Source organism: Myotis brandtii, unplaced genomic scaffold (genome assembly GCF_000412655.1).
Source record: "Myotis brandtii unplaced genomic scaffold, ASM41265v1 scaffold540, whole genome shotgun sequence".
NCBI lineage: Eukaryota > Metazoa > Chordata > Mammalia > Chiroptera > Vespertilionidae > Myotis > Myotis brandtii.
In genome coordinates, this window is record NW_005369990.1 from 2,193,709 (window position 1) to 2,212,159 (window position 18,451).

General features: G+C 40.8%; 1 long non-coding RNA gene across 1 annotated transcript in view; it reads right to left on the reverse strand.

Moving 5' to 3' along the window:
• Positions 1-15,151: 15,151 nt before the first annotated feature.
• The window catches only part of LOC106728137, a 15,139-nt gene continuing 11,839 nt past the window's right edge, over positions 15,152-18,451 (reverse strand). The window contains exon 3 of the long non-coding RNA XR_001364394.1: positions 15,152-15,689. This is a non-coding gene — a long non-coding RNA (uncharacterized LOC106728137). The remainder of the gene's footprint in view (positions 15,690-18,451) is intronic.

Here is an 18,451-nt window from a genome sequence, read left to right on the forward strand (position 1 = left end):
TATTTTATTGATTTTTTTACAGAGGCTCATATATTTTTTTAAATTTATTGATTTTTTTACAGAGAGGAAGGGAGAGGGATAGAGAGTTAGAAACATCAATGAGAGAGAAACATCGATCAGCCGTCTCCTGAACACCCCCACTGGGGATGTGCCCACAACCAAGGTACATGCCCTTGACCAGAATCAAACCCAGGACCCCTCAGTCCGCAGGCCGATGCTCTATCCACTGAGCCAAACCGGTCAGGCAAAACTCATATTCTTAAATTATTTAATCCTCACAACATTTCTATAGTCTCCCTGAAGCGTCATATCATTATCCCCACTTTACAGATAAATAAATTTAGTCCCATAATGATTGAATGACTTACCTAAGGTCATGAAATAAGTGGTGAAGCTAGGATTTAACCCCAGTGCTAACTGCTATTTTGCCTGCAATATGATGGTTACAACCATTGAATTCTACACAATATACTACTAATCTTCTATAATAATAAAAGCATAATATGCTAATTAGACCAGACGTCCTTCTAGACCAGTGGTTCTCAACCTTCCTAATGCCGCGACCCTTTAATACAGTTCCTCATGTTGTGGTGACCCCCAACCATAAAATTATTTTCATTGCTACTTCATAACTGTAATTTTGCTACTGCTATGAGTCGTAATGTAAATATCTGATATGCAGGATGTATTTTCATTATTACAAATTGAACATAATTAAAGCATAGTGATTAATCACAAAACGACCCACAGGTTGAGAACCGCTGTTCTAGATGAAGCCAGGGCTGCAGCCACTGCGGCTGCAAGGGAGGGATCCAGGCAGCTGCCGAGGCTGCAAAGGCCTACTCTTGCACGAATTTTGTGCATCGGGCATCTAGTGGTTGTATAATAAGAGACTTTTCTTAATATGTTGTTTAGTGTTTTCAGTAAAGATGGAATTATCTGTCTATACTGAGTCTTTCTGCTTAACAGGTAGTTTGGTGGTTAAAAAATAAAAACTTATTTTTTAAAATTTAATTTTACACATGCAAATGCTAAAATGTTTTTTTCTTTTTTTTAAATATATATTTTATTGATTTTTTTACAGAGAGGAAGGGAGAGGGATAGCGAGTTAGAAACATCAATGAGAGAGAAACATCGATGAGAGAGAAACATCGATCAACTGCCTCCTGCACAACCAAGGTACATGCCCTTGACCGGAATCGAACCTGGGACCCTTCAGTCCACAGGCTGATGCTCTATCCACTGAGCCAAACTAGTTAGGGCTAAAATGTTTTATGAATATTAAAATGAGACTATGATAGAGCATGATTATTGTCAAAAAACCAAATATCTCTTTGCTGCCACCATCTCATCTGTCATTTGCAGCACTTTCTGGACCAAAAGTCTGATTGTGTTTGTATGACAGCAGGAGAGATGTTAGGTTGCACCATGCTGTCACACTGCTTAGGCTTGCTGAGGTCAAATGAAGCTCGAGACATCTGCAGGTGGTGGGATTGTGGGTGATTTTTTTTTTTTTATTAACATTTTTTTTATGTTGAATTTATTCCCAGGCCATAAGTTCTTGTTTCTTCTGGGATATCCTTTTCTTCTGTGCAACTTCCTCTTCTGGTTTAGGAACCATCTGCTCTTTTTCAGTAAGGGTCATCGCACGTAGGGGGTAACACACGCATGAGCTCTGTAAGTTCTGTGCTGCATCTTGGGAGCCTTGTTCACCTGGATGTGCTTGAGGACCAGATAATCTACATCTAAACCTTGAAATTCAGCATTCTTGCCATTTTTAATCCTGTGCAGCAAAAATTTAGCACTCTTTCCGGCCACTGACCCTGTGTCCTGCCCCACTGTTTGTCCTGGGCACACCTACCAACACACTCTTGGAACGCTGGAATGGCACACATTGCTTCCGTAAAGTGACAGACACCCTTTAGATACTTGGTTGCTTTTCAGATATGGATACCCTTGAAGGCCTGGGCCATTTTACGAGTGTCCTTAAAGGGAACACAAAGATTTGAGCCTCTTGATCTGCATGATTTTGTAGGGTTTGCTGGGTCAAGTGAATAGCGAACCGTTTTCAGAGGTCACTCAGGCTGCTTATGAGAAGAGTGCAAGTGATTTTTATTCAGTTAGTTTTTCTTTTGGCTTATGTGCATTTTGTAATTTCCCCTACAATAGACACACATTATTTGCATGCAAGAATTTGAAACAATAAATAATAGTATGGGTAAGTTAGAACAAAGAACTCAAGGAGATCATGTTCTCTTCTTCCCTCCTCCCTCCTCATGATACACTTACTCTGATTTCTCATCTGATCCTGACATTTAAAAGAAAAAAGCAGATCCAACACAGGATATCAAAGCTTTGACATCAAGCAGCACATTCCAATGGAAAAGGCATAGACTGTGGAATCAGGCCTGAGTTTGTATCCTACTTTGTTACCTGTTTTTATTTTTTTAAATTGATTTCAGAGAGCAAGGGAGAGGGAGAGAGAGATAGAAACATCAAAGATGAGAGAGAATCATTGATCAGCTGCCTTCTGCACATCCCACACTGGGGATCGAGCCCGTAACCTGGGCATGTGCCCTGACCTGGAATCGAACCATGACCTCCTGGTTCATAGGTTGACACTCAACCACTGAGCAACACCAGCCGGGCTTGTGACTGAGCACATAACCATTCTGAGCCCCTCTGTCTTTATATAAATAGGGATGATAATATCAACCAGGCAACATTGAAAAATTAAGATGACATACATAATTGTCACCATTTATTGGGCATATTTTAAAGGAATGGAATGATGGCATTAGGCACTGGGGAAGTGCTTCTGGAATTTGGGTTATAGTATGGTTATAATTTGAGTAAAATACCAGTAGACTCAAAAGTTCTTTTACAGAGGGAAGGGGAGATGTATTCTCTGGACATTGTTCACCCACATTCTCTTATCTCCAGTATCATTTTTATTAACTGTAGCTACTCTGTAATAAAGGCCAAAATTGTCTCTTTCCTGAAGGAAATCTTACCAGCATCTTCACTGCTTTCAGACTCTCCTAATGTAAGGGGAGGCTGCTATGCTGTTTTTTATTTGTTGCTTTTTATTTATTTTTAAATGTATATTTATTGTTGAAAGTATTACACATGATCCCCACTTTTCCCCTCATTGACCCCCTCTATCCACCCCCACCCCCCAGGCGTTTTTGTTGCTTTTTAATCTAAAGTTCTCTGGAGGTATTTATCTAATAAATTTAGAAATGTTGCTGTGAGGCAGCTGATCAGTCTACTTTCAGTCTAAATTAAGGCTAATTGCAGCAATCACTGTGCACACAACAGAATGTTGCTTTTAACCTGTCAGTGTTATCAGAATATGCCAAGCATGTGGAGATTAAAACTTGAAAAATGATTAAGGTTAGAGCTATCTGGATGGCTTATGCCAAAGAAAAACATTGTTTTACCAGAACACTTTAGAAAGTGTGCAGTGTTTGGAATTTTCAATCGTGAGCTAAATTTATACAGGGGTGGACAAACGCAGGTTCACAGTTGGTCGTATGGAAAAAGACATGCAGGTTATGATTATTAGAATAGTTTTATTCACTCAAAAGAATGTCACAATGCAACTGTAAACCTACGTTTGCCCACCGCTGAATTACCCCTGACCATCCTTTCGGTGCCTGAGACATAACAGTGCTCTAAAGATATTCCCACTAGAATGGGAACACTAGAAGGGGCTAACAGGAATGTGAATTAGCCTGATGACATGATGTAGAACATCTTTTCATGTGGTTATTTGCCATCTGTATATCTTCTTTGGTGAGGTGTCAAGATCTTTGGCCCATTTTTAAATTGGGTTATTTTCTTATTGTTGAGTTTTAAGGGCTCTTTGTGTATTTGGATAATGGTCCTTTATCAAATGTGTCTCATGCAAACATTTTCTCCCAGTCTGTGGCTTATCTTCTCATCTTGAAAGTGTCTTTCACAGAGCAGAATTTTTTCATTTTAATGAAGTCCACCTTATCAATTATTTCTTTCATGGATTGTGCTTTTGGTGTTGTATCTAACAAATCGTTGCCAAATCCAAGGTCATCTAGATTTTCTCCTATGTTATCTTTTAGGAGTTTATAGTTTTCTATTTCACATTGAGCGCTGTGATCCATTTTGAGTTAATTTTTATGAAGGAGGTAAGGTTTGTGTCAAGATTCATTTGCATGTAGCTGTCCACTTGTTCCAGCACCATTTTTAGAACACTCACCCTTTATTTTAAAACTTATTTCTTTCCCAGCTGGTGTCGCTCAGTGGTTAAGCGTTGACCTGTGAAACAGGAGGTCACATTTTGATTCCCGGTCAGGGCACATGCCCAGGTTGCAGGCTCCATCCAAGTAGGGAGTGTGCAGGAGGCAGCGGATCGATGATTCTCTCATCATTGATGTTTCTATCTCTCTCCCTCTTCCTTCCTCTCTGTAACCAATAAAAACATATTTTTAAAAAACCAAACTTATTTCTCCTTTGTTCCTCATGGCAGGAAATAACAATACATCCACTAAGAAAGAAATTCAGAAGTCATCTTTAATGCTATCTTCGCCCTACAGTCAATGGATCACCAAGCTTTTAAATTCTACCTCATAAACACTGAAATCATTACTCCATCCTCACTGCCCCCTGTTATTTCAGGCCCCTGAAGTTCTCCTATTCTGCGACTAAACTCCTGCCTGTCTACCTGGCCCAGTCCCACTTTCCTCTCATTTCACCTTTCCTGCCTCCACCAGAATGATCTTTCTGAAAAGCAAATCTGATCATCTCCATCCTGCTTAAAACTCTCTAGAAGTGCCCTGCTTCATTTAAGATAAATCCAAACCCCTTTTCCTGGCCTAAAAGTCTTATCTTGATTGAGTCCCAGCCACTACTGATCGATCACCTCCACTTTCCCGTCAGTCAGGACTTCTGAGATGACCCCTTGAGATGATAGGAATATGCCCTGATCCTCCTTATTCTGAGAGGTTTGCTAACTGCTGCTCCTGCTCTGAATCACTCTGGTCACCTCTCCTCAGTACCTTCTACAGCTTGTTGAGGACATGGCTGAAAGGCAGAAGTCCAATCAGGTCTCACTAAAGTGAAAGTATCTGCAGGGAGTGTCAACTGGAGGCTCTAGGGGAGAATCCACTTCCTTGCCTTTTCCAGTTTCTTTTTAAACTGGGTTAGGTGTCGCTCTCTGTCCTTCTGTCGTACCCAACGCTTCCCTGAGTGTGGCACTGATGATGATTATTGTGATGATCTCTTTTGAAAACAATACGACTACGATTAAGTTCATTGGTTTTGGCCTTCCTGTCATATATTACAAACAAACTAAAATGGAGGAAAGTAGTGTCAGAGGCATCTGGATACTCTGCCCTGAGATGGAATATGTTAGTGATTTTCCATATTTGTTTCGGATTTCTCTCTCCTCTCTTGGGAAGTAGAAGGTATGACATAACTAATGCTCCCCCTGCCCCAAACCTTTCTCCACCTTCCATCCCTGAAGGTAAACACTAACCTGAGGTTCGTGTGGAAAAGATTTTTCACTCATCCATCTCCCTCACTTACCAGTTGGCGCCATAAGGGCAGGCAGGGCAGATGTGTGTTGTTTTGCTGTGATCTCCCTATTGCCAGGCTTAGCACAGGGCTTGGCAATAAATGGTCGTGAGCAGCTGGCTGGATGGAACTAGCCTTGGCCTGATTGCCTTTAACTCGCCACCTTCCGAAGCAGCTCTTTCTGTTTTTTTTTTGTGTTTTTGTTTTGTTTTGTTTTGTTTTGTTTTAGACAGCTCTGCCTGTCATTCTTACTTAATGGACATTTGCTCCTTCTCAGAGAAGGGCTGAGATTATTGCGGGGAAAGAAGAACCCGAGGACAGAGCATGAATTTCGGAATCACAATTAGCCCGGTACGTGCCTTTTGGCACTTGCTTAATCTCTCTGGATGTTTAATTTCCTCTTTTGTAAAAATGAGGCTAATAATACTCATTTAGCAGGGGATTTGTGGAAATTAAATGAAATAACAAATGTGAATGTTCCCTTTATGGTGGAATAGGTGCTCAATAAATGTTACCATTCCCATAAAAACAATTAAGTATTTTATCTTCTCATTTTTCTTTCTCAGATGCCCCCTTCCCCCAACCCCCAAGCTTTTAATTTTCTTTCCCCATTTTCATGCTCACTGGCACCATGGTTCCTTCTCTCATTCCACTACTCCGGCCTGGACGTCAGCTCCTCTACACCCACTGCCTGTTCATGGTCAAGGACCCTTCAAGGTCCAGCTTTAGCCAATCCCAAATATTCCAGCTTTCTGGCCCTCTATCCTTCATTAAATGTAGGTCATAGATCATTTCACATCTGTGATATATTCTCTCTAATATAGCATTTATGTTGGAGTGCTCTTTCTCGTGCTATTTGTGAGTTCCTTGAAGGCCAGGACTGTGTCTTATAGTTTTCTATTATTTTCCATACTTCTTAGCACTAGCACAGAAGATAGTAGGACATGGACTCAGATTGCCCGAGTTCAAATCCTTGTTCTGCCACTTGCTAACTATGTGGTCTTGATCAAGTAACACAACTTTTCTAGGCCTCAGTTTCCTTAGCTATAAGTTGAGAGTAATAATAATACCTATCTTACAATATGGTTCTGAGAATTAATGAGATTCGTCCATAAAGCATTTTGTACTGTGTTTCTCCCTAAGTGCTCAATAAATGCTGCCTATCATTATAATTATTATCCATTAAATGATACATTGTTATGTCAGTTATATCTCAATAAAAAAGACTCATTATGTGGCTTATTAATGTTAATGTATTAGTCTTCTATTGCTATGTGACAAATTACCACAAACTTCTGGCTTAAAATGATACACGTTTATTATCTTACAGTTCTGGAGGTCAGAAATGGGTTTAATAGGCTAAAATAAAAGGGTCTGCAAGACTGTCTTTTCTAGAGGCTCTATGGGAGAACCTATCTCCTTGCCTTTTCCAGCTTGTAGAGTTTCCTCATATTTCTTAGTTCATGGCCCTGCATCACTCCAACCTTGTTGTCCATCTCCTTCTCTGACTCCGACTCTCCATCCTCCCACCTCCCTCTTTCACTTGTGAGGACCCTGTGATTACCTTAGGCCTGCCCAGAGAATCACATAAATCTCCCTATCCCAAGATTCTTAATTTAATCACATTGGAAAGTCCCTTTGCTATGTAAAGTAATATATTCAAAGGTTCTGGGAATTACGATGTAGACATCTTAAGCAGGGGTGGGGGGGATTTATTTTGCCTACCACACCAATAGAGTAAAAACTCATTTATTCAACAAATATTTACTCATCATCTACTCTATTCTAGGCCTTGTTTTAGTTCCTGGGGTTGCAAACACAAGTTAACAATTATTATTAGCCTAGTGGAGAAACATTGTTGACAGTGGATCTATCTTATGATAGGACTTCCCAAAATGTGGAGGGAAATGAGATTATCTCACATTTAAAAGTTACCCAACCAGAGTGCCATTTTGACTGACAGAGAAGTAGAAAACGGATGCAGCACAGCACGTGTTAGGCTATATATGCCTTAGACTTGAATGTGTGAACACATGTCAGTTAAGTTGAGGTGTTCCTGAAATTGCTCTTCTAGTAAGAAACCACCAGAAACCAGACACACAATTTTCAAGTGAGAAAGAGAATATGAAAGGACAATATTGACTTTCATTTTCTGTTTAGCACTAAGGTTGCAAGGATTAGGGGAAAAGGTTTTCTTTGGGCATTATCTGCCCAATAGAGTAAGCTTAGTTCATTTACTTTTTTACCCATTAGAAATGCACGATTTTTTGTTCTTTCACAGTCATACTTTCAATGATTGATTGCCAGGATCATCAGGGGCATCACATCCTAGTCACAGGAATAAAAAGAGAAGAAAGAACACAGGACTAGGAAGTGCCTGCCAGATTTCTTAGAGATATGGCTGGCAAGGCAAAATTCAGGGAAAGAAAACAAATCAAATATAACACTTCCAAGTGTCAAGCCAATCATGTCTTTATTTCTATTTCCTTTTCAGAAATGAATAAAAATATTCCTCTCTTGAGCCCATATTTCCTATCTCATAATTATTCTATCTGACTCCTTTGAACCAAAACTTCCCTTCTAAACTTTTCTCCTCCTCTGGAGGCTTCCTCCTGTATGACTGCCAGCAGGTGGGCTAGAAACACCAGAGGGACAGAAGCTAGAAAGGTTTGTCTTCTTTCAAAGTAGTTCGCCACATGTCACATTTTGCTGTTGATTGGTACCTGGGCTTGTTTGTATCTTGTCTTCTTTATCTCTGAAAGGACCATAAACGGCCTGAGTGGCCTTCATAAAATGCAGGAAGTTCACTCCAGTTGCCTTTTTGTTTATTCGTTATTTAAATGGTGAGAACTTTGTGAGTCTATTTTTAAAAAAATATATTTTATTGATTTTTTACAGAGAGGAAGGGAGAGGGACAAAGAAGTAGAGACATCGATGAGAGAGAAACATCGATCAGCCGCCTCCTGCGCAACTCCCACTGGGGATGTGCCTGCAACCAAGGTACATTCCCTTGACTGGAATCGAACCTGGGACCCTTCAGTCTACAGGCCGATGCTCTATCCACTGAGCCAAACCAGTTAGGGCTGTGAGTCACTTTAGATTGCAGAGATCACACAGGTCATTTTGTGAAGGTTATACTGACATTGTCTCATTCAACAAATATTTATTCCTGCACAACTCCCACTGGGGATGTGCCTGCAACCAAGGTACATTCCCTTGACTGGAATTGAACCTGGGACTCTTCAGTCTACAGGCTGATGCTCTATCCACTGAGCCAAACCAGTTAGGGCTGTGAGTCACTTTAGATTGCAGAGATCACACAGGTCATTTTGTGAAGGTTATACTGACATTGTCTCATTCAACAAATATTTATTGGGTACCTACTGTGTGAACGATAGGTGCAGTTGGGCAGGAAAGGAATTAACATCACTGAGCTTCAGTATGTGCATGCACTGGAATCTTTTAGGCTTATTTAATTTGCCTAAGAGGTGTAAGTCATTATACTCAGAGGATTTCAGTATGGCAGAAGGTTTCTTCTTCCATGCCAGCTCCCATTGTCTATCTATAGCACTATGTCGAGAAGAATTATAAAGCCAAGCTCAAGCATGATGGGAAAGCATATGACATCAATGAATAATGTCTGCTATAAGTGTGAGAGGGGAGACTGGTGACACATGCCATGTAAACTTTCATTTACTCATTAAACTCCTACTGAATACCAACCATGTTCTAAGCACTGTGAAGGCATATGTGAGCATAAATGCAACAATACAAGGAAATATGCAAACACATCGTACCAGAGAAATGCACAGAAGTTGCTCAGCAGTGGTTAAGAAGTCACTAAGAAACAGCTGTTATATGAAATGAGCCTTGTTTCATCAGAGAAGCAGACCATTATGGGTGTTAGGGAATTTGTTATAGCAATTAGACGTTACATAATTGTGAGAGGACCTGGGAAAGTAAGATCTAGCAAGGAGAGCTGAAGGATCAAAAATATAATCACTAACTAGCCCTCCTGAAATACTGGCCCTGGTAGATGAATACAAATTTGCAAGGGAAATCTGGAAAGCCAGGTGTATCTATCCTGTTCCCAGTGGGAACTGATGGAGCAGCCCATGGGAGATTGTTGACTCTGCATCTGGTGGTGGCTGGGGAGTTGGTCATCAGGACCAGCAATGGGGAAGAAGGGCCGGTCACAGAGCAGGGGTGAGTGAGAACAAGTTTGAATCTGCCAGAGCCTCTGTGTTTTGTTTTTTGTCTCTCATCTAATCGGGACTTCAAACTCCCAGAACTCTCGTGGTCAACTCTAACCCGATGCGACCCTGGAAAATGTAGTTCCAGCTTAGCCAACTTGACACAGTTCAAAACATCACACCTCAAAAAGTGGAACAAATTTGCATAAGAGAAAAAGGAGTGAACATGGAATATGGGGAAGGCTTGTGAACAAAGTTTTGGAGGTAGAAATAAATAAGACAGCGTGTAGGAAACCACAGATTGGCCTGGGGAGAGTAAAGGGCTCATGCCGGAAAACAGTGGAAGATAAAGGTTAGTAACAAAGGTTGGGATCATTGATTAATGAATTAATTAACGTATTCAACCATTATTTATTGAGCACATATCTACAAGGCACTGCATTAGCTGCTAGGGGTATAGTGATAATTGAAAGAGACAGATTTTGGAAGGATTTGAATATTAGACTTAAAATGTTTGTTCAGTTTTGATCCATCTCTTGAAAACTAGTAGACTCTCCCAAATTGGAACGACTAATCAATTGGATTTCTGCCTTTAATTAAATTCAACCAACATTTAAGTTCCTTCTCAATACAAGCTCCTCACAGGCACACTGTCATTGTCCTTTCACACTCTGACATGTGGCTGCACCTGATAATATTGGTCAGAGTGGAAGTACCTCTTTCCCTAGGTAAATTTCTAGAATGATTTGTGCTCACATTTAACTTTATGCCATTATGTCCTTATTCCAAAGCAAAGGTACTTTATTAGTCATCTGAGTGAAACAAACATGCAGATTAAATTGCCTAACCCCCGCTCCCCCCACATTTTTGTTGAAGTATGTGTCATTTCAGAATTCTGTCAAAACGTTGACACATGATTCACATGAGCTTATCTTGGGTTGTACATGAACTCTGGGCTAGTCAAGTGTAGCACGCTGAGCATTCTGCCTCTTGCTTGGCATATGTGATCTCATTTAACCTTCCCAAAGCCCTAAAAGGTGGGTACTGTTATTGGCCCAATTTTGTGGAAAGGAAAGTCAGACTTAATGAGATTCAGTACCTTTCCAGGGATTATATAACTAGTAAAGGGCTGAGCTGGATGAACCACTTCAGTAAGTGAGCAGCCAGCTATTCTACAGTTTGGCAACTATTGACTTAAAGACTCCTCCAGATGACTCAGGTATCTAAGATATATCGCTCATTGTCTTAACAGATACACATTGAGGGTAAAACACCTGTGGGAGGAAATCTGCAAAGAGCAAAGTGAGACCTTTGAAGTCTTTGGGCTGCGCTCCAACTGTGCGAGTTGGCATATGAGCATTTCCTCTGGATTCCAACAGGCAGGCACCTGCGTGTCAAATCCTTCCTTGTGATGTTTGGATAGCTTGGAGCATTGGGTGATGGGGTACTTTTTTCTTTACAACTGAACGTATTACTTATTATGCTGCCATTTCTGCAAACGAGGATCTCATTGTGTGACGTGACGTGTGTGTGTGTGTGTGTGTGTGTGTGTGTGTGTGTGAGAGAGCATTGAATCTTTGCAGAGTAAGAACTGAACTGAAACCAAGGACAACACCTGGTCCTTGCAGGGTTTGCCATGAAGTCAGTAGCATTTCTTTTGCATAAGAGAAAAAGGAGTGAACATGGAATATGGGGAAGGCTTGTGAACAAAGTTTTGGAGGTAGAAATAAATAAGATAGCGTGTAGGAAACCATAGATTGGCCTGGGGAGAGTAAAGGGCTCATGCTGGAAAATAGTGGAAGATAAAGGCTAGTAACAAAGGTTGGGATCATTAATTAATGAATTAATTAACGTATTCAACCATTATTTATTGAGCACTTGAATCTTTGCAGAGTAAGAACTGAACTGAAACCAAGGACAACACCTGGTCCTTGCAGGGTTTGCCATGAAGTCAGTAGCATTTCTTTCTTCTCATTTCTATTTTACTACTTTCTGCTGCCCCGGCTCCTTACTGAAGTGTTTCTACCAGCTCCCCAGATTCTCCCTGTTCTTTGACTCAGAGCCCATTAGCCTCATCTGGTGTATCTGGCAATCGATTTCAACCTTACCTTGTAGGTAACCAAGCAGGGTTGCATTTCACCTCCACAGCAGCTCAGTGACGTAGACAAGGTTAGAACTACCTTTCCCATTGTACAGAAGAGAACACTAAGGCCAAGAGAGGTGAAGAGGCTTGCCCAGCTAGTTCATGGCAGCAGGAAGCCTAGTCCCTGGTTTTCTGCTCTGCTGCACTAATAATGTCAGTCCTGGGAAGGAGAGCACCATTGTTAGGAGTGATATTTCTTATTTTTTAATAAAATTTTCCCATGCTGACATCCTGTTTTTTTGGGGGCGCACTATAGTTCAATGCTATTAATCATATTTGTAATGACCTAATTTATTTATTTTTTTAATTAAATCTTCATTGTTCAGATTATTACATTGGTTCCTCTTTTTTCCCACCATAACTCCCCTCCACCCAGTTCCCACCCAACCCTCCCCCCTCACTCCCAATTAATTTTTGGTTGGAGACATGAGGTTGTGTTGTGGAAGGGGAGAGGGTGGACAGGAATCCAAAGCCCACAGGCCTGTGACCAATGGGCTGCCTACTTTCCCGCACCGACTCTCCAAACCAAGTGTGACAAATGGGCAGGATCTCATAAGTATTCCAGCCCTTCACTTCCCGAGTTTGATTACATTGTACCGGATGGCATTCGGAACTCGGTGCAGGGTGCATAGAGCTGAATTATGCAATTTGCAGATATGCAATTAACTGGAGTAGCAACACATTCAATCTAATGGGGGCCAGACAGAGACTGCATAATTCTTGGGAGCACCAGCTGATTATGCAGTTAAGTGGTATGCACTTAGGAGAAGTGCACCACATCTATCTGATCCCATTTCTTCCAATAGATTCTTCACGGCACTTTATTCTAGCCTTTATGCTTTTACGGTCAAACATATTCTAACCTGTATCCACTTGAAATGAGAACCTTACAGTTCATATGCAGATTTGGGATTCATTTCTTTTAAAAGTTAACCTTTAAAAATCTTAATTCTTGGATGCAAAAATGGATAGGCATTTGAAAAAGGAAAGGGGTGACTCTGGGACTCAGTATGTCTGGGCTTTAGAGATAGGGAACAATACCTGAATTGAGGATGCTTCATTTTTCCTTTCTTTTTCTAATCTCTCTCTCTCTCTCTCTCCCTCTCTCTCTCTCTCTTTCTCTCTCTCCCCTTGCTTAGGAAGTTGTGTTTCAAATGTAAACGTGACGTGCATGAAAAGGTTTCTTTTTAAAAGCAAAGGGCTTTGCAGTCAGTACTTTTTTTTTTTAACTTGAAAATGGATATTAGTAGAAAGGAGGCCCTTTTACGAGAAACTCCAGTTAAATGACAGTTCATTGAGTATAGGCAGTTTCAAGTTACTCTGATGATGATGGATCGTAAATTTAATTTGGCAGGTTTTACTGGTTTACTGTACGCTTGCTGGGTGCCCTGGACTGACCTAAATCCTTTGGGGGGGAACCCCAAGAAGTATAAAAATATGGCTGTCTGTCCTCAGCCTCCTTGGGAGGTCATGACTCATGCATACAAAGTAATTGAGGAATAATAAGATGCAGCATATGATTAGGTATCAAAAATGGTTGTTGAAGAGAGTAAAAGATAAATCGGAGAGGGGAGAAAATAAACTGGGCTACAATTTTTCATCACTAGAGGGAGACATAGGGAGAAGCAAGGAGGACTGCTTCACATAGATCAATCACAACTCAAAACCCCCCAATTTACAGACAAAGAAACCGAGGTTCAAGGAGATTAGGGAATTTGCCCATGATCCACAGGCAGCAGGAAACAGGGTCAGAATATAGAATCAGAAAAGTAAGCAGGGCCAGATTCTGGAGGGATTGGAATTTGGATTTTGCTGTAATAACAATGAGAGTCCTGGGAAGATTTTGAGGGAGGAAGTGACATGATCTTATTTTCATCGTATACAGACCACCCTGGCTGCTCAGTGGAGAATGGGTTTGGGAAGGACTAGTGAGAGCAGTGAGAACAGCATCGCAGTCGGCTGGGTCAGAGACGACGGTGCCTTGGACAATGGAGGTGACTGTGAACTGGAAAGTAGTTATTGAATTTGGGATTTATTTTGGATGTGGAGCCCATAGGACTTGCCATTGAGTTGAGGAATCAAGGGTGACTTTCATTTCAGGATTTTGGTTTGGACAACTATTTGAGTGGCAGAATCCTTAGCTGAGAATAGTAGGAGCATGTTTGTGGTTAACGTCAGAATGGAAAAGCATTTTCCAGCTACAAAGTGCTCTCCAAAAGCAAACTGATACGAAGAAAGAAGCCAACATAAATAGTACAGCTTCAAGAAACTGAATTCTGCCAACACCCTAAGTGAGCTTGGGCGTGGGTTCTTCTCTCATTGAACCTCCAGATGAGAATGCAGCCTGGATGACATCAGGATCGCAATCTTGTGAGATCCTGAGCAAGGGAACCAGCTCACTTGTGTGGGCTCCACACCCACAGAAACTATAAGATAACAAGCGGGTCTGTGTCAAGCTGCTAAGTTTGTGATAATCTGTTGCACAGCAGGAGAAAACTAACACAGGTGAAGAGTAAATTGTCGAGTAGCAGAAAGCCCTTGGTCATCATGTTTGGACCATACTGGCTTCCTTCTGTTCCTCAAAGGCACCATGGCCTTGTCTGCCTCGCAGTCTTCCATTTGCTTTGCCTTCCACCTGGAACTCACTGTCCCTGGACCTGCACATGGCTGGCAACTTCAAGGTATTCAGGTCTCAGTTCAATGTCATCACTTTTCAGAGACTATCCCTGACCATCTTTTGCAATGTAACAGCCACCTGTGGTCCAAAATATCTTCCTTCCCTTCCTCTCTCTCTTCCTCCCTCCCTCCTTCCCACTCTCTCTCCCTCCCCCCTCCCTTCCTATCCTCTTTTCTTCATTCAATGGTTAATTTTATTTGTCAACTTGACTGGGACATGAGGTGCCAGAGTACACACTATGTTGCGTGTGTCTGTGAAGGTATTATTTCCAGGTGAGATTAACATTTGGATCAGTGGTTCAGTAAAGCAGATGGCCCTCCCTACTGTGGGTAGACTTCATCCAATCTGATGAGGGCCTGACTAGGGAAGATAAGACAGAGGAACATCATCCAAAACTGATTCTGGTGGTGGTTCTATGAGTGAATCACATGGCTATGTGCAATGAAAATGGGTGCATTTTACCACATGTAAACTCTACCTCCATAAAGTTGATTTAGAGAAATAAGAATCAGGAGAAACTGACAATTTGGATAACTCAAACTTGATAGCACTTGGTAACTAAGGAAACACCATCATCTAAGGAAACAGAGAAAAAATTTCTTTTATTGCACAGAGATTCCAGTAAGAGGTCTGAGCCACTCCTTGGAGTGAGGGGTGTAGAGTGTTTTTGCTTTCATGGTTTGGGAGGGAGAATGTCTGTTGCCTCCCATCAGCTTTGCTCCTTTGTTCCCAGAAGGTAGGGGATGTATTCTATTACTTTATAAAGCCTTCTCAAGTTCTGCCCATCTTCCTCCACTCCCTGCCCTGTTCCCCTTTCCTTTTCTTCCTCTCTTTGTATTTCTTTGCCTGCCAAGTTCTGTGCGTTTCTGAATCACAGAAAACCAGATCAACTCATGTTAATCTCAAAAGCCAGGTTCAAACAGGAAAAGTAAGCAGGAAATGTTCAGGCAATTGTCTCGAGATAATCCAAGAAAAAGTGCGGCTTTTTACCTAGTTCTCATAATAATCTGGGTTTCTTGGCGCGAACAATGAAGGCTAATTCTTCATCATCCTCTTCCTCTATGCCAGTGGAGAAATATGGTGATTCCGGGAGTTTGGAAAATTTGTAGATCAGAAAAACTGTCTGTAAAATACATAAATACTTTGTAATTATTTTAGTAAATACATTTTAAAAACAAATTGCAAAAAAATTCTCATTGTTCAAGGCTCCCCCCCCCAATAACCTTGTTAGCTTGTTAGTGAGCCTCTTTCTTATTTTATATATTTTGTTAATTATATTTTGTTTATTATATTATATGCCATACTATATGTGCTGTTCTGCAACTTGCGTTTTTCAGCTTCCAATATGTTTTGACGTTTTTCATGTCTGTACATATATCAAATTGAACTGTATGAAAATGCTATTTCTATAGATCTAAACAGGAAAGAAATGGCAGTTTCATGTAATCAACCTAATACATATACTTTAACATTTTAATGGCTACATATTATTTCATTGTGTGGTTGTACCATAATTAAAAAAAATTATTCCCAGTTGGACATTTAGGTTGCTCCCATTTGATTTTGCAAATACATCCAGAACTGTAATGAATACATATGCACATATATATTCCATATATTTTTGTGTATACATCTTTGCATATAAATATATATATATCTTTGTGTCTATGCCTATATATATGCACATATATATCTTTGCATGTGTGTGTTTACACATATATACACTTATAAAATCTTTGTATAATACTGTATCAGTATTTCTTTTTATTTTTTTAAATTTAAATTCTTTATTGTTTAAAGTATTACATAAGTCTCCCTTTTCCCCCATTGACCTCTCCCCAGCCGCTCCCATCCCCCAGCACATCCCTCACCCCCCTACTGTCTGTGTCAATTGGTTATGCTCATTTGCATGCATACAAGTCCTTTGGTTGATCTCTTACCACCTCCTCCCCTGCCTTCCCTCTTAGGTTGGACAGTCTGTTCGATGCTTCTATGATTCTGGCTCTATTTTTGTTCATCAGTTTATGTTCATTATATTCCACAAATGAGTGAGATCATGTGATATATATCTTTCTCTGACTAGCTTATTTCGCTTAGCATAATGCTCTCCAGGTCCATCCATGCTGTTGCAAATGGTAAGAGTCCCTGCTTTTTTACTGTAGCGTAGCATTCCATTGTGTAGATGTACCACAGTTTTTTGATCCACTCATCTGCTGATGGGCACTTAGGCTGTTTCCAAATCTTAGCTATGGTAAATTGCACTGCTGAACATAGGGGTGCATATATCCTTTCTGATTGGTGTTTCTAGTTTCTTGAGATATATTCCTAGAAGTGGGATTACTGGGTCAAATGGGGGTTCCATTTTTAATTTTTTGAGGGAACCCAATACTGTTTTTCACAGTGGCTGCACCAGTCTGCATTCCCACCAGCAGTGCACGAGGGTTCCTTTTTCTCCACATCCTCGCCAGCACTTGTCGTTTGTTGATTACTTTGTCAGTATTTCTGTGGAATAGATCAAATAGGTTTCTAGACATGTAACTACAGTGGTCAAGGTGTTTACACATTTTGATAATTACTTCCAAAGTGTCCTCTAAAATGACTGTAACAATTCACACCCCAAGACTGTCTTTTTGTCCCCACACTCTCAATAATTGGATGGGTGAGTTGGTTTTTGAAGCATTTCCAAACTTGTTATTTTATTCAGCAAAGCTAGAAGAAAGACCTGCCATATGCCCAGCTCTGTGCTAGGCCTGAGGAGTAAATATGTACATAATTAACATGGTCACTACCCTGGAAGTGTGTGTGTTTTTATCAAGACTGGTGCATACACACACACATGCACATAGTGACAATGATTTCCTTGTCATAATTACCAATCATCTTTAGCAAGATTAACGGAAAATATACCCACTGCCGACATGGTGTCTGACAGAACACATGCAATTCCAGTTCCTCCACGGACTCTCTGCACGACGCTGAGTTTCTTTATTTGTCAAATGGAGATAATAGCAGTGGTGCCCTCATAGGGTGGTTATGAAGATTAAATGTGGATGCCAAGCGCAGAGCCACGCCCTGAGCAAGGACTCCACGAGTGTCAGGTGTCACCACTCACCTTCATTTCAAGAGAGCTTACCAGCTTCACGCACCTATTGTTATCCCTCTTATAACGTGGCATTAAGTACTGGATCTGAAAAGTACTTCCTACGCTGTGTGTCTAGCCCTGAGGAGCAAGGACTATTGCTTTCCTTGTTCTGTACATGATACTTCTCTTAGTACAACCTGGTGGCTAAGGTTTCTGCTCTAAAGTTATTCTACTCTAAGAACTTTAACCATTGCCTGTATCCTCAGATAGGGGACTTCCTCATTGCTATTTAACAAACCCCTAATTCTTGATGGAAAAAGAACCATTTCAATTACCACCAGTGTATTTTAGAGGGAAGATGGTAAGGGGCAAACACTGTAGATATTTTGAACCAAAATGGGTGCAAAGTTAAGCCATGGAAATGTTTACCCATAACAGAAAAATTCCCTGCATCTATTATTAATGACTCATAAAATCCTTTTTTCTTCCAGATATATAAATGCTGTGTTCACTGTGATAGCATAAGCAGGAGGGTGGAAAAGTGCCCGGTCCATTACGCATGACCATGAATGTACTGCAGTCCATAAGCATACAGCCCCCTTCTCCAGGATATTTGTTTCATCTGTTCCAGTTAGTGGCCTGTTCAATGCTCAGGTGGCTGCAGCAATTGCTGCTCCACGGAAACTTCCAGAAAAGATCAGAGAAATGTAAATGATTGACAGTCAAACAAGAGGGCATTGTTCCCACTGGAAACTCGTTAGAAGGAGAGACTACGGTCGTAAATAGCCTGCTGGGGAAGGAGG